This window comes from Falco punctatus (assembly GCF_963210335.1).
Source record: "Falco punctatus genome assembly, chromosome: 12".
Lineage (NCBI taxonomy): Eukaryota > Metazoa > Chordata > Aves > Falconiformes > Falconidae > Falco > Falco punctatus.
Genome location: NC_137592.1, coordinates 24,215,649 through 24,231,258, shown reverse-complemented (window position 1 = coordinate 24,231,258; position 15,610 = coordinate 24,215,649). Strand labels below are relative to the sequence as shown.

At 36.8% G+C, this 15,610-nt stretch overlaps 1 protein-coding gene across 1 annotated transcript in view; it reads right to left on the bottom strand.

The window, feature by feature from the left end:
• Positions 1–15,610, bottom strand: part of KCNK2 (potassium two pore domain channel subfamily K member 2) — a 183,577-nt gene that overhangs the window by 101,571 nt on the left and 66,396 nt on the right. The window contains exon 4 of the mRNA XM_080408486.1: positions 1–15,610. This exon is cut by the window's left edge and continues 23,973 nt beyond it; it is cut by the window's right edge and continues 25,113 nt beyond it. The gene's annotated coding sequence lies outside the window, so the exon portion shown is untranslated.

The window sequence follows — 15,610 nt, the reverse complement described above, 5'->3', positions numbered from 1 at the left end:
TTTCACCTCAGCTTCTCCAGTATCCTCAGAGAAAGATGCTGAGGTGCTGTTTGTGCTAATAGGCTGTTTATGATTTTCCCTTATTTCTGCTTAGTTCTCCTTTCTTATTTTAGATTATGACTTTCCTGGAAACACCTGTCTTACAAATACTGAAACAGCATCAATAACTCTGAAGAGGTACGGATTAAATGTCTATTAGATACAACCTTCAAAGCAAATCACGTCTGATCTTGTTGGCTTGTTTGCATTACATTTTGGTTTTCATATGAAAAGGGGTTTGTGCTACAGGCCATGGCTAATATTTACCTCCACCTTCCTCCTATATATGATGCACCAACTCTCTTTTGAGATGTACCCTTCAGATTTAATGCCGCAGATAGATACAGGAAAGGGATGTGTCCTACTAATCCAAGCCCCTATGGAAAACTTCCATTTCAGGGAGGAATTTTCTTCCCTTTTCTTTTGAAAACTACTTTTTGTTTTTAAATATTAAGTTGCTGCAATTTCACCCAATAGACAGTAAATAACTGAAGTTATATTCACATAGTCTATAATGCAGATTGCATAAGGTAACATGATGGCTCTGTTCCATTACGCCTCATTACTAAGTTGAAAATTACTGACACTGTACATTTTTATCTTTAGTATTTTATCATTTTAAATTATGACTGCAGTGCAGGTTACTCTATGTAGTAAATAATCTAAAAACATTTCCTGCCTGGCACCCTACTAACAGCAAGCAACACCTCCCTTCCCAGGTGGTCCTGGGGCCTTACTTAAATTCTAGTTAGGTAATTCCATTCTGCCTGCCTGAGGTCTCCTTTAGACTTTGCAAACGTATTCTTCATTTGTCATGCGTTTATAGTGGTGCTGCAGGCTATGGAACAGCTGTACTTGGGTGCTATAGCAGTCTTGATACCTCAGTACAACTTACCTCAGCAGTTTTCTATACTCTTTAGAATCATGGGATGAAAACTGATAAAAAATAACTTGGTGGTGGTGATGGCAGTGTTTGTTTTCAGTATTTAAAAAATAAATGCTTGAGTCCATCAGCTTCCTAAAGATTCAAAACTACTAATTCCTCAGCTGTGGTGCTAATGGTTGACAGGTTATCTAAAGCCTCTGACATTGCTTCAGAAGGCAACGTTAAACTAATTCTAGAGGAAAGCAGATAATCACTGGTAATCTGAGGGAGCAGAGAAGGAAAGAAAGTAAAAAAAGGAGAGATCACTGGCTGGGCTTTTTAATCAGTAATTCCAGCCTGAGCATCCACATCCATAGTACACACCTTAAAGCAGTAAAATGAGTATAAGACAAAGGATTCAATTAATTAGAGAAGTTGTCCTTCAATAAAAAGGGTTAAGTATTTTGGAAGCCATCATTTCAGCATAATTAAGCATTTAAAAGAAAGGTAAGTTCTAGTTCACTTTCAGAAATGCTGAATAGTAGACAAAAAAAATAGACAAAAGAGAAACATAACTCTGCAAACAACAGAACTGAAAGAATAAAGCTCTGTTACACAACACTAAAGGTTCTATTATGAAGGTGAGAAGTTGTTTATCTCCATGTCAAGCTACCTTGTGTAACTTGTCTCCTCAAGGGAGAAGTCTATGATCAAGGTTTCATTTCAAGTGATCTGTTGATACAGCTATCAAAACCTAATTTTTTCCAGTTTATTTATTCTTTTTGAAAATAATAAAAATACACAAATAAATGCAATCATTCTTTTAAGTGCTTAAATATTCATGAGCAATACTCATGTCTCTCAATCCTACAGAAAGTAACTATGAGAAGCATCCTTAGGCATAAGGGAGGAAAAGCCAGTTCACATACAATAACCAGTCAGAGAGAGATGTGAACCGAAGTAGTCATCCTGCATTTCTCGAGGTGTTTCTTCTTGAGTTCTTTTTTTCTCTGATTTGCTATCTTTCAGAGCCCCTATTTATAGCCCATTTGAGGACTTCCCAGAATTTTCTTTGTTCGGGAAATTTTTCAGGGTCTTAGTCACATAAAATATTTTTTACTGACACATCAAATGCTTTTGCTGACCTCTTGTTTTTAAGCACAACACAATGCAGTCACCAGCACCTGCAGTTTCGGGAGGCAGGACCGAGTACCCTTCAGTACCTTTCATATCTCCATATTCCCATAACTGAACTGGCCCTCAGTTGTTTCTAGTTCCTCACTAGTAAAGGTCAGTTTCTGTCAGTAATTTTCCACATCCCAATCCAACACAATTATTCAAGATTATGTTTACCCTTATGCTCAGCAAGGACTAGACAACCAAGCAGAAGGAGAAAATTCCTGCTAACAAACAAAAACCTCTGATACATCACATTGGAAGGAAGAAGACATTTTCTAAAGCTTTCCTTTGGCGAGGCTGGGCGGGGGGATGGGATGGTGACACACAGCACCAGAACAAAACCAACACAAAAGCAAAGGAAATATTCTAAACCCAGAATAGCTCAAAAGATTCATCTCTGTTTCAGAAACCTAGTAGTGTAAGTCCTTAGTCTGAGAGAGACTACAGGTTTTCCTCTTTCATGTGGTCTAAGCAATAAAGGATTATTTTTTTTCTTTCTCAGATTTTGGCTAAGATTTTCCTCAGGGCCTGAGAAAACTTTCCAGTCAAAATTTACATACCTGATGATAATTACGAAATAAAAACATAAGGACTTCCAATATCTGACTGCAGTGGGGACTACTCAGACTAACATGCTGAAGTGAAAGCATGTTTTAAGTGTTTTTTGGGTGGTAAAGATCACTCTAGTCAACAATTTCTTAATCTCCAAACTCCAAATTAAGAATCACACTGGTATATGTAAACAAATATGCGTCATATTCAAGTAATATTTGTGATCAGAGCGGTTAAGGATATCTCCGACTCCCCAAATAAGCATTCTCAGTAAAAGCATACTGGATAGCTGATTCAATTTAACTAAGTTATGCCATTCAGATATAGCAGATGTTCAATACATACATGTGTTCTGTAGACTTCACTACAAAATCAACTTACACAAGGAAGGCCATTAACTAAAATAAATCACCTTTCTTTAGAACAGATATATATGTCATTGAAGCATTTTCTCTGATTTAATTATTAATAAATTAATCTAATTCTATATTCTAGTGCACCACCTGAAGTTATGAAAAATGGTTAGAAACCGTAACGTTTAACTAAAGTAAGCATTTGTCTATAGCAATGGTACTTACAGTAAAAATTATGTCTTGCTTGTGGGTTCCTCATTTGGTGATGTAATATTCAGAAGTCACCATGCTTTTGTTCTAACATAAACCATTTCCTTTATGGCTGTCTTTAAGGAGTCTTCTGAAGAAGTCATTTCTTCATAACATATTCTCTTCTGAAGTACACGTATGTTCTCTCTCTGTATGTCCTGTCCAAAATACTCAATGTACACATGAAAGTAAACTAGTAAGTTACTAGTTATGATACATAGCATCTATATAACGTTTTACATTTTCATACTACTTTACAAAGGGCAGCTGATTGAATAGGTTAGGAAGCACTTAGAAACCTGAAACAAAATTACAGAGTTCCTTAAAAGATTGAATAATTGTATCTCAAATATTCCAGGTTTTAAAAGACCACAGCTTCTTTACTATAAATGAATAAATGAAAATTAGTGTCCCCATTAATTCTTCCTTTCTTAAGCATCATTCACATGAAACATGCATATGCAGCATGCAATCTAATTTCTGATGAAAGATCCCCAGTATGTTTTAGAGTCAGGTGTGTCTCAAAATAGAAAACATGTTCCATTTTTTAAAGGAGTAAGATGTACACTGCTACAATTTCTCTTCCAATTTATGAATTTCCTAAGTAGCAGTCACATAACAGGCTTTTAAGCATCTTTTCTCAGCTGTATCAATAGTTATTGATTAGGACAAAGGAGAAGGGAATAACATAATCTTTAGAGTTTGATTTTATTTTCCGTAACTTTTTTTAGAAATTTAATTCTTGATGTCTCCTGCATCCACGCTTCCCCCCACCCCCACCATGGGCTGCAGTATTATGATTATCCCAATTATAAATTTTGAAAAAGGACCCTGATATATTTAGTTCCCTACCTTCAGTTGCTCACAGATTTTCCAAGTTCAGATGTTATTAATTTGAGGCATATTGTTTATATTTGTATTAAATTCCTTAAAAAAAAAAAAAGCATAGTTACCCCATATTCTAGAAATCGTATCACATAGGAATCTTACACAGAAAAACTGATGTTAGTTGTAATATTTGTGAAAAGGTCATTATCACAACACTCACCTAACAAAGCAAAGAATACTATTTAAAGTAATCTAGTGATATGGCAGTCATATAACCTTATTCTAAAATTTATGATATATGATTTTAAATATTTGAAGATATGGTGAGAGTTAAGAGAATGAATGTAACTCTGTCTCTCTCTCTTAAACATTCTGTAATCCACTTGTAAATATATGCATCCACAAAGGAATATTATCATTAGTAAAAGAAAACCTGCCTTGACTTTGGGGACTTAACTTGTAGCCAAACACTTGTGCATGCTTGATTTCCAATCTGCTAACTATAATCCACTCTTTTATGGCCTATAGATGTACTCCTCTAGACAAAAAGAAAATTATCTAAAAAAAACTTTTTATGAAAGCTGTGTTCCATAGAGCTCATTCTCACTCTTATTCAATTAAAAAGGAACTTTTTTTCCTGAATTTTACAGGTTAAGTAATCTGGGCCCAGACTGTGGAAACAGACCCATATGTGATAACATTAAAACAATTATAGTACTCATGTCCAGTCATATGATGTAATTTCTTGGAATTTTCATAGGGAGATGTGCCATATATGAGTCCCTGTGATAGGTACTTTGATAGTTTTGCATACCTAACCTTCACAACTTTCTACCAGAAGGTCTAAAATAGTTAATGTTTTGCTTAAAGCCCTGATGTCTGAAGTCAGACAAATATTTTGGAACATTTTTTTCTCTGATTTCTTTGCCTTTTTGTTTGCAGTGAAGAGCTGGAAATATGAGTTGTAGTTGACAAAGACCAAATAAAATAAGATCATAGTGGTATTTTTAACAACTTAAAAACTTTATACTTACCAAAAGCCTGACAGCTATAATGAATATGTAGATGCAAATTAAAGGAAAATCTGCCTTGAAGAAAGACTTAGCTACATATTATTTGTTAATATGTCACTAGTGCAAGGAGTTCTTTAAAATAGAGAATGTTTTCTATTTTTGTGCATTTTAAGTACAGGATTCCAGCTACTCTGTAAGCAACTGCTTACAGTAACAGCTTTCTCTCTCTCTGTGAAAACAAACATGTAAATGCTGCCACCTAAGAATCAACAAAAATAAAACCTACAGAAAACCAAGCCCCTTGAATTTTAGGTCAAAAATAAGTAAGAAGTTCTTGAACTAAAAGAAGCATCAAAGATGGTCAAAGCAAGTCTGACACAGTGACCTGACAGCATAAATTATCGAGAGAGATTTTCCATGTAGCCTGTGTTTCTGCTCTAATTCTGTTTTGATTGCTTGGCTTTTTTTCTACAGGCAAAAAATTTTCCTGGTGTGCATGTCTACAAAAATGCTTTCAGATGATCAATTCTCTTTACTTAGGCCATTTTTGATCATTTGGCTATTACACAAGCACACAAATTGCCTGTTCTCCTTTCTCATTTCTGCAAGTTGTGTAACTCGTTTCTATGAGCAATTGCCACAACTCTCTGTAAATCTAGTGTGTCTGACAATAATTAGGAATGTATGAAATGCGTTCATTTAATATAAGTCAGTTAATTAAAATCTTCGAGTGTAAATCCAGAGTAGGGGAAGAGTCAGCCTCTATGAATCAGAGACTAATTAACAGGTTTTCCTGGAATTCCTAGGGGAATGGGAACTCGGGTGGGTTGTCCCCTGAGAATTAGGGCAGATCAAATTATCTTTTCTTTGATAAAATAATGCAAATCTCATTTGCAGTTTAAGACTATGCAGCTATAACTCTGCTATGTCTCTCACAATCTTCAACTGTAGTCATTTGGATTTTCTAGGAACTGAAAAAATATTACAGCTATTAGTTCTTAGATTCACTTCCATTTTGTCATTACTATTTCCTTCTTTTCTTTTGCCTAGCTTTCTCTCTCCAACCCTGTCCCCAAAAATGTTTTTTCAGGATCTCTTTAATCTCTGCTGTAGAACACTTATATCAAATGGCCCAGAAGGTCTTCATGTCAGATAGGGATATTATAGATTTAAAAAACAAAACAAAACAAAAAAACAACAATTAGTTCCATAAGTATATCTGCTTTATGAAATGGCTTGGGAATAATTTTTTGCTTAATACCGTATTTTTTCCACTTATATGTAGTTTTTTCCCTGTGTTGATTCGATTTTCAGTTGTGAATAATTCCCCCAAAAGCCCGAATTATTCATTTCAATAGAGTTCAAGAATATTCTTAAACTCTCAGAATTGCTTTACCTCTTTCTCCTTTTCCATCAAAAACTCGATGAATCAATTCCAAGTTTCTCTTTCTGATGGAATTTTAGAACATGAAAATACAATGTTTTGACTGGCGTACCACAAACACATCTCTCACTCACATGCAATGCATATGCATAGTAATTGATGCTTTTAAGCACAGTAGCAATATATGCCTAACCTTGGAATAGACCCCAGAAGCATTTTCCCTAACGTATCAGACAACCTTTCACTGTGCTATACCAGCTGATAGAAGACAACACAAGAAAACATTCAGTTTCAAATACCTTTTTGGCCTTCTACCATCAGGCATAAAACTATTGACATTTTGTAATAAATAAAACATATTACACAAATTGCCCTTCTTTGAAGAAGGTAATAAAAGACTTTCCTGTTTCCAAAGCTCAACAAAGTTCAGATGCTTGTCTCACACCTAAGGCATGGAAAACTACCAAAAAGGTGAGCAGGAAACGCTTGTCATAAGACAATTAACACAGGCCAGTTACTATAAGTGCTAGGCTAAAGACTTTCACTTACTTCCTCATCTGGAGTAACTGGCCTTAATTCCCAGTATCTGAGAAAATGGGCCAACTCCAAACACGGCCCAGGTTTGGAGCCAGCACACTGGGACAAAGGTGCCCCGAGGGCAAGGGGGTGCTTGCCCACGCAGGCTGCGAGCTCCTGCAGGCTTGGCACCTAAGCACATGGCAAAAGTTGCTTGCTCAAAGTTTCATCCCATGAGCACTCACAGTCTGTTCCAGAGGACAAAAACCCCAATAATCAGTCCTCAACATCTTCCTAAAACCTCTCTCCCTGGCACCTGAAGGTATGCCCTTTTCCTGCTACAACACAGTCAGACAGGTGAGTTTCAGGAATTGCTGCAGTTGATTTTAACTGAATTGCCTAACTGTCCTGAAACAAGAGTAAGGAGCGTTCACATATTGCAGTGAATCAGCTTTCAGTAAGCTGTTGTTTGCTACCTCTTGTCTCCTAGCTATCAGTTCTCAGATGCAACGCCTGGAAATAGTCCTATAGGTGGGCTGTAAACCTGCTAATCAATGAAATATAGAGGCAAATTTAGCATTTCAGCAAGCAAGCCCTAAATGAACTTGGGTAAATAAAACAGTAGTACACTTTTTGGCTGAACCTGTGGCTGTCTTTATTTAAACACCAAATCTTTTCCTTATTTAGACAAAAATATCAACTCTCTTGCCTTGTGAAGATGTAACTTTCCTAGAAGTGTAATGTTTTATATATTTATATATCAGATATGGCATTTATAGGGATAAATAAAAAGTGCACAACTGAAAGACTGACATTGTTATGTCATTAGCAAAATATTCAAAATGAGCATTTTTCTTATAAAATCTTGTCAGATTAATTCCATTCCTTTTGAAATCAATGGCAAAGCAGCACTTTGGAAAATTCCCACATACAACTCCTAAGTGTTAGAAATATAAACTGTTTTTCTAAACAAAAATCCGTCTCCTTTCAAAGACATATGAATCCTATCTAACCAATCCTTTGTATTCTTTACAGGTTCCATAATGCCTTTCTATTCAATCTCATATCATTTTGCTAAGGTAGTATAGACTCTCTTCTATTCCACGGGTACAAATACCTGGGCAAAATAAGGTACCTTAACTGCGCCAGCACTGGAAGAATTAGAGATAAAACCACTCCTGCTTTATATTTCAGTCCCTGACTTACATATCAATTACAGAAAAGTCATGCAATAACTCCAAAATGCTGATCTACTGATACCATTGGAAGGTAAAAGTTTTGATGTATGTACCTTCAACAGCACCACAGGCATAACCGTACTAGTGGCATCATTGACTTGTTTTCATCTAAGAAATGGGATACAGATCCACAGGAACGGAATTGTGGATTTCAGATGCAAAATTATATTTTTAAAAGCACGGACATCTGTGTATACATGTTGGCACAAAAAGCATTCTTATACAATAGGAACATCACACTACATTGACACATAACCACAGCTGCAGTGAAAGTAAATGGTGATGAACTCAAAACTGAAGAGAAAATCCTTTTCAGTCAGTGTGACAAGAATTTACAAGATCAAAATGATCAGATATTTACGTGACTACTTTTTATGTAGAAGGATATCCAGAATTATGTACTTATTATAAAAGTTACAAAATACATTAAATAATTTGTCGCAATTCTTCATAAAATTTCTGTTCAGTAATATTTAAGATGAGGACTCATATAATAAGTGTGAAAAGGCCACAGGACTAAGGATGAATATGAAGGAATAGCACAAGAATGCCATAACAGAGTTAGAAAGGCTGAAAGGCAAAATGAGCTTTAAAAGCAATGATTAAAAAAAAAAAAAAGCAACCAAGAAAAGGTTCTATTCATACTTCAAAGTTAAGTCAAAAACAAAGGAAAGTACAGATTCACTACTTCACAAGGAAAAAAGGAAAACAACAGAAGACTCAGAGAAGGTTGAAGCCTAAGGTAATAAGATAGACTATGCAATTAACATAGTTTCAGTTTTAACACAGTCTTACTCACTTGCTAAACTGGAGTTCCCCCCCAAGAATAAGACTCCCTATGTCTCCATGGAAAATCTACATAACTGTGAGGTAAGTATGCTGGCAGTCATGAAGCTGGCGCTAAAATAACATTAGGGCTATGGCCATAAAAAGGTTTGGGAAGGAAACATGAACTGTTACGGCCATTTTACAAGAAAGTGTGGCATACAGATGTATTTGAGGTTTAGGGGAAAGGATAGGAGTATGACAACTTGTGTCTCTAAGGAAAGCACTCTAGTCTTGAATGATATTGCATCAGTCTTAGAAATGGCCTCTTAGCCAACAGTTAGGCGAAGGAATGAGTGTTCATGAAAACAGCTGCCAATTTGAAGGAGAGAATGGAGCATGAAAAGGGAGAAATTTGGGACAGCGACAATCTTATTCTGCCCTGTTTTAGTCTAGCACATCAGCTTTCAGCTGTTTACTGCACTCGTTTTTTTCTTATAAGCTCATTCTTCTCCAAAGAACACAGAAACAGCCTTTCCTTAAGCAGCTGATCTCTTCATACATGCTTGCAAACTGCCAACTTCAGCCCAGCCAATGAGGGATTTTAAGAACTGGATTCTGTTCCTCCAGGAGGAACAGAATGAGATGGATGCTGTCTGCAGCTAGATCTGCAGCAACTTGCTATGCCCAGCAGGTCTGTAGAGATAGGATTAATTTCAAATCTGTGAGGCTATCACTGGAAAGAGACAGTATAACTCAATATCCCTAGCATGAAAATGGAGTTATTGACTGTCCCTTTTCAGAAAGTGTCTAGAACTTTTTTTTCAATTATACAAGAGCACACAAGTTTTAGAAAATATGAGTGCTTTTGTATACTTGAGGCAGATGGATAGCTGCTGTGTCTTAGAAAAACAGAGCTGTGTGTTAGAAAAACAATATCCCATAAGCTAATTAAATATTTATGTATCACATAGGTGACACCAGACACTCAAACATCTTCCACATGTTGTTCACATTCAGTTAAGCTGTTTTGCTTGATGATGGGAATGTGACATTAGGAAATGATAATAAGCTGATGAGTGACCGCCATTTGGATAGTATCTCTGGAGCGAGAGTGGCTTCATAAGTTGCTCACATCCTCGCCACCCACTCAGCATTTCTGCCATAAGGCTCAAATCTGCATTGGTATTATAAGAAAGGAGAGAAATCTTACCCAAGAAACATCAACACATAAATGGGTTGAGCCAAGAGGTAGTCTAATAGTAACATTTCACTTTTAGTCCTGCTGGGCAGTGTATTCCAGATGGTGTGGGTGCTATGAACATCTCTGACTGCCTTTATCTGAAAGAAGTTCTTTGGAAAGGTCAAGATTAGTAGCTCTCTCAGTAGCAGCGTTAAGAAAATCCAAGCCTGCAAGTTGCCTATTATGAAATATAACAATTACATTAATGGACAGCTGTTACAGATGTACCTCAGCCTTTCTAATGGTTTCATAATCATGAGGAACAAAATTACTTCTATTTTCCATGGAGTACATATGTCAGATTTAATGATCTGAAAGATAAGTAAGAACTGAGCTGCTAAATCCATACTAGCATTCAGTATCCATGAAAATCAAAATGTTCTCCATTGCACTTAAACAGAGGGCATTAGATATTTTCAGATCATATCTGAAATGTAATATAATCTTTGCCCAGAAGGCAAAAGGACTAAACAGAAATATTTCCAGGTATTTCTGTACAAAGTATAGAGAATCACTGCCAAAAGGTGAATCTACTTAAATCTGTATCCAAACTACTCAAAAAGACAAAGTACTTCAAAGCTGCTGTGACCTGCATTGTTCTTCCAGGGACTTGTAGACAACCAGGCTTTTATGGGTATTTTGTTTCTATAAATAGATTGTTGAAAGCCTGGATTTCCTCCTACAAGGAGACGGTGAGACACTACTGACTGGTATACCTGAGGTAGGAGAGAACTTATTCTTCTCCAATTCACCAGGTGAGGGAAGAGTCATACAAAAAATAGATCTTGTTCCTGCTTCTTCTTGTCACATTAGTTCCAGTCAAGAAAGGGTCTTATAAGGATAGCGAGGTGTCCTCCTACTCCTGTGCCACACAGACATACATTTCAAGACCATCAACAATCAGACTTGGATGGGAAGGAAGAAATGCAGGCAAGGATGAATACAAGGACTCCACTCTACTACATGGACCAGGGCAGGGCAGGAAAACTGCAGAAGCTTTCATGCCTTTTGTCTAACCCAGAGCCTTTATAAGCGAAGATGGTTGCAGTTATCCCAGAGAGGATTGGGGAATATGTTAGAGGGCAATATAAATAACCAAACTCAACCCAAATCTTCTTGCTGTCACCTATTACCAGGACAGGCGCAGTTAACCCAGTTCTAGCCCTAGCCTCAACCAGTAACTTTTTCAACAGAAATAAATATGATTTCCCACATTGCTAGAAAGATTTGCAGCAGCTCTGTCACAACACAAGTGGCAAGAAAAAACTGGTCTCCAAGTTCTAGCCTATATCTTTACCCTGATGTTGAATTTACATCTATCTGACCTTCATTCTCATCAGCCTGTCATTTTACATGTTGTTTCTCCATTTGATCCAAAGGTTGCCAGACTACCAGAACAAAAAACCTAAATCATCACACATATTCCTAAATCCGCTTGAAGGCACTAAATGTAACAATGAGATAAAATGGTACCTATTACCTTGCATTAAAAACACAAGCACCTAAAAGCATGAAAATTAATAAAGAGCATCAATCTGCTGCCCACAATATAGCCCCATCATACCTATTTCATCATAACACTATTTACTGGCACACCTTCATTGTTTTTAAAATACATAATTTTGTTTTCTTGATGTCAGTAGCTAAAAGTGTTCACTGAAAAGAGTGGGATCTGGATGGAAGGTAAATAGGTTGTATTAAATATTGTTCCTTGGCTTTTGCTGACGTCTAATGGGGAATGAAAGACATGAGGCACATGAACTTGAACCCATAATGCGATGGAGGTTTAACAGAACCAGAAAAAGTAAATCCAAAATACAAGGACCATCAAATGCAGGATGGTCATGTAGTCCAGAGCCAGGGACAACACTGCTATAAAACAGCTGCTCTACCAAAGATGTTCCAAACTTGCAAACAAATGACCATCCCCACACTAAATTACAGTATTTTCCATAAAGTTTCTATAGCATCTAAGCAGTCAAGTTATGTTTTTAGGAAGGGGGAATGAGTCATCTGGTATTTTATGTCAGGTCATCCAAATCAGAAAACTTAATTTGACCTCTTTAATGTAAGGAAGTTATATTTCAACCTGACCAACCTGAAGTTTTTGCAGCGTAAAATTGATATAACAGATTTGAATAAAAATTCATAAAAATATTTACGGTGCAACAATATCAGTCACCTTTGCATTCTCTTTCTTTAAACTAATAATAGACATTTCATAAAGCTGAACATGAAAAACACATTTAAAAACAGCATTCGCAAGTCTGAATTTTACATTCTCACATGCAGGAATTAGGACCTAATCTGAAACCATGCTCTTTTCCAAGTACATGGGAACTGTGCCACTCACTTCATCCTTGCTAGAAAGTCACCCATGTATCCCTTTAACCCAGAGACTGAAACATCAGGGCTGGATTTTTCAGGTTTGCCCTTGCACAGCATTTTTGATTTGTTTTTGTTTAAGCAGAACACTTTGCAGGACTAAGAGCCCGCTCGTGTTATTGGAACCATCATCTTGAAGGGAGACAAGCAGAGTTTTGAAAGATTCAGATAGTATCTGGATAAATACCTGAGAGCTGAAACCTGAAGATGGATTTCGCATGCTGAAAGAAAATAGATCAAATTGAATTATTCATCTAGCTCCAAACATTGATTAAATCCATAGCTAGTGGCTGAGGGCTCAAGCCAACACAGATTTACAACTGAATAAAATTTAGTACCAGAAATAGTTCCATCAGTAGTGTTTGCAGAGCAGGCTGTAGTTTCCCTTTCTCTCATTTTTGAGATGCACTCAGTTAACAGCTTGTTATCTTGCTTACGGAAGAGAGGGGGAGAAGAGGACTTAACATTTTTCTAACCTGCAGTTCAAAGACAATAGATGCCTCTCTGCTTTTACAAAAAGGGAATTTTCTATAAAATTGTCTTTAATTTTTTCGCAATATAGAAGTATATAAATACAGGAAGTATCTGGAGCTATGTTTTTAAGACCATGTTAACTAACAATCAATGACTATGGATAGTTTGTTTAAATTCTTGAATCTGTGATAGGTGCAGGCAGAAGTTACTTTCTGTCTTTAAGGTGGCCACCTCAGAGTAGTTGCTATTGCAGCTGTGAAGTATTAGGTCAAGGCCACTGTAGGAAGCAAGATATCTGACTTGATCAGTCAATAGTCTAATGTGATTCAAAGACTCTTTGAATGACATTAGACAAAGTCCCTATCTCCTATAAAACCTGCAGAAATATAAATGTTACACTAGTAGATCTGATAAAATCAGGCTACTATCATGGTCTGTTTCTAATGCAGACTGCTCCTGGTGTATCAAGCATTAAAAACTCAGTCATATAAAATGGTCCTTGAAAGATACATCTTGCTGTTTATGTTCTGCCTATCAAGAGTTTTGTTAAGAGAAGCCAGGTACTGATGAAATGTCATGGCTTTGCAGGCTCCCTTTTTCCTGATGACTAGTTCTTCTGAAGTCTAGTCTGTCAAACTGGAGGAGCAAGAGGCAGCAGAATCCATTGCAAAGTGCTGTGATTTCTGTACCAGCAGAATGTATGCGTATACGTAATTCATACTGAAATGACATTTGGCGTGTCACATGCTTCCCTGTGTTGTTGAGGGCACAAAAATAAACCAACAGGAGGCATATTTGTTTTTTCAATACAGAAAAAAGAAAATGTCAGACTTGACATGTACATTAGAGCTTTCCAAAGGATAAGATTCTCTAGGTCAGTTCTCCTCTTATTTACATTTGTTTTTCTGTTGGCAGAATTATATTTGCTCAATTGGAATCTCTTGATTTACTCAAGTGTGAGAGCAAAACAATCTGATTCCTCTGTCTGTTCCAAATCAGCATTGTTGTGATACTCCCAATTCTTTCAACACTTCTACAATTTTGAAAAAACACCTCGGTCTTCCAAAAATTGGTCTTCTTTAATCTGTTTTATCTTGGTCAAGTTCCAAGCTTCATGTTGCTAATACTACCTCATTTCAAAATAAGGCTTTGTACATTTTTTCAGCTCATAACCTTCCTTAATATAATTGCTATAATTGTACTTTAGCAAGAGCACTTGAATGGCTGAGAAAAATATCTTATTAAATCTATGATAAAGTAGGGACTGAGCAATTATACCCTGGAAGGGGAAAAAAATCACCAGCAACTGCACATTACAAAGGTTGCAGAGTGCCTTGATGAGCTGACTGTGGCTCCCTGATCGATGAACAGCAGTAGATATGCATAAAAGAGTGTGGGTGCCTCGAGCGTGTCTCTGCCTTCGGTTAAGTCAGAGAAAAGGGAAAATAAATTGCTTTACAGAAACCCACTCTCTTGCCTGGACTGATAGGCATACAAAATAAATAATATACATTAAACATAAGTAAGTGGAATGCCCAGTATGTGTCTTCAAATAGTCTGTGTTTCAGCATATTCATCCAAATCAATCTCCTGTGCTATTTCTCTGGAGCTATTTATCACAGGGCAAATGTAGCTCACTATTAACTTGTATTCTCACCTGAACCAAATCAGCGACAATATCTGTGAAAACCTAGGACTGAGATCCAGTCCCTTAATCACTCGTGGAGAAGTGGCACAGTTTCAGATGAAAGGGTATTCAGCCACCCTAACCAAAAGTGAGCAAGGAGATTACTACAAGTAGCAGAAAACATGTCCCAATGGCAGAAGACACCAATAATGATATAAGTTCCCTCTGCAACTATACAGTCTTTGCAAGCACTCCACCTATTTCCTAGATACCGTCGGACAAGCAGACATCAAGCCTACACAACTTCAGCTGCCACAAATGTGGAAAAAACTCAATCATAAGAATTCAACAGGAAAGGATAGCTGTGAGAATCTGCAGAACACAAGAATCACAGTAGAACACTTCTCACTCTTTTTAATGTCTGTATAGACCAGTGCCCAGACTGCAAAACACTCCCAAAGAACAGTGCCTAGAAACGGCATTAGTACCTGCAGTTTCTAGTAGAGTACCCCAGTCTTTGTAACTGGTGTTTTTTAAGGGCTACATGGCAAATATGGATGCAAACTTTGCCCAGTATAAGAAGGCGAAGCGAAAACAGCACAGAAGAACAAGTGTTTAAGGTTTAGGGAAATAAAATGTTATAGAATTTTGGAGGGGGGTGGGGTTTTGTTTCTTTGTTTGGGGAATAAATAAAATCAGATGATAGATAACTGACATTTGAGCTCTTCCGTGTTAATCCTTCTTTAAATGTACCCACTGATTTCTTACATGCATTCTGCTGTGTTTCATAGAAATCCTATGCCAATATTATTCATCTATAGTGGGCTACATTTTACCTACTGCTATAGCAACAAGTCCCCCAGTTCTCTCTCCTCCAATTCCCAGAGGAAACTGTAATTT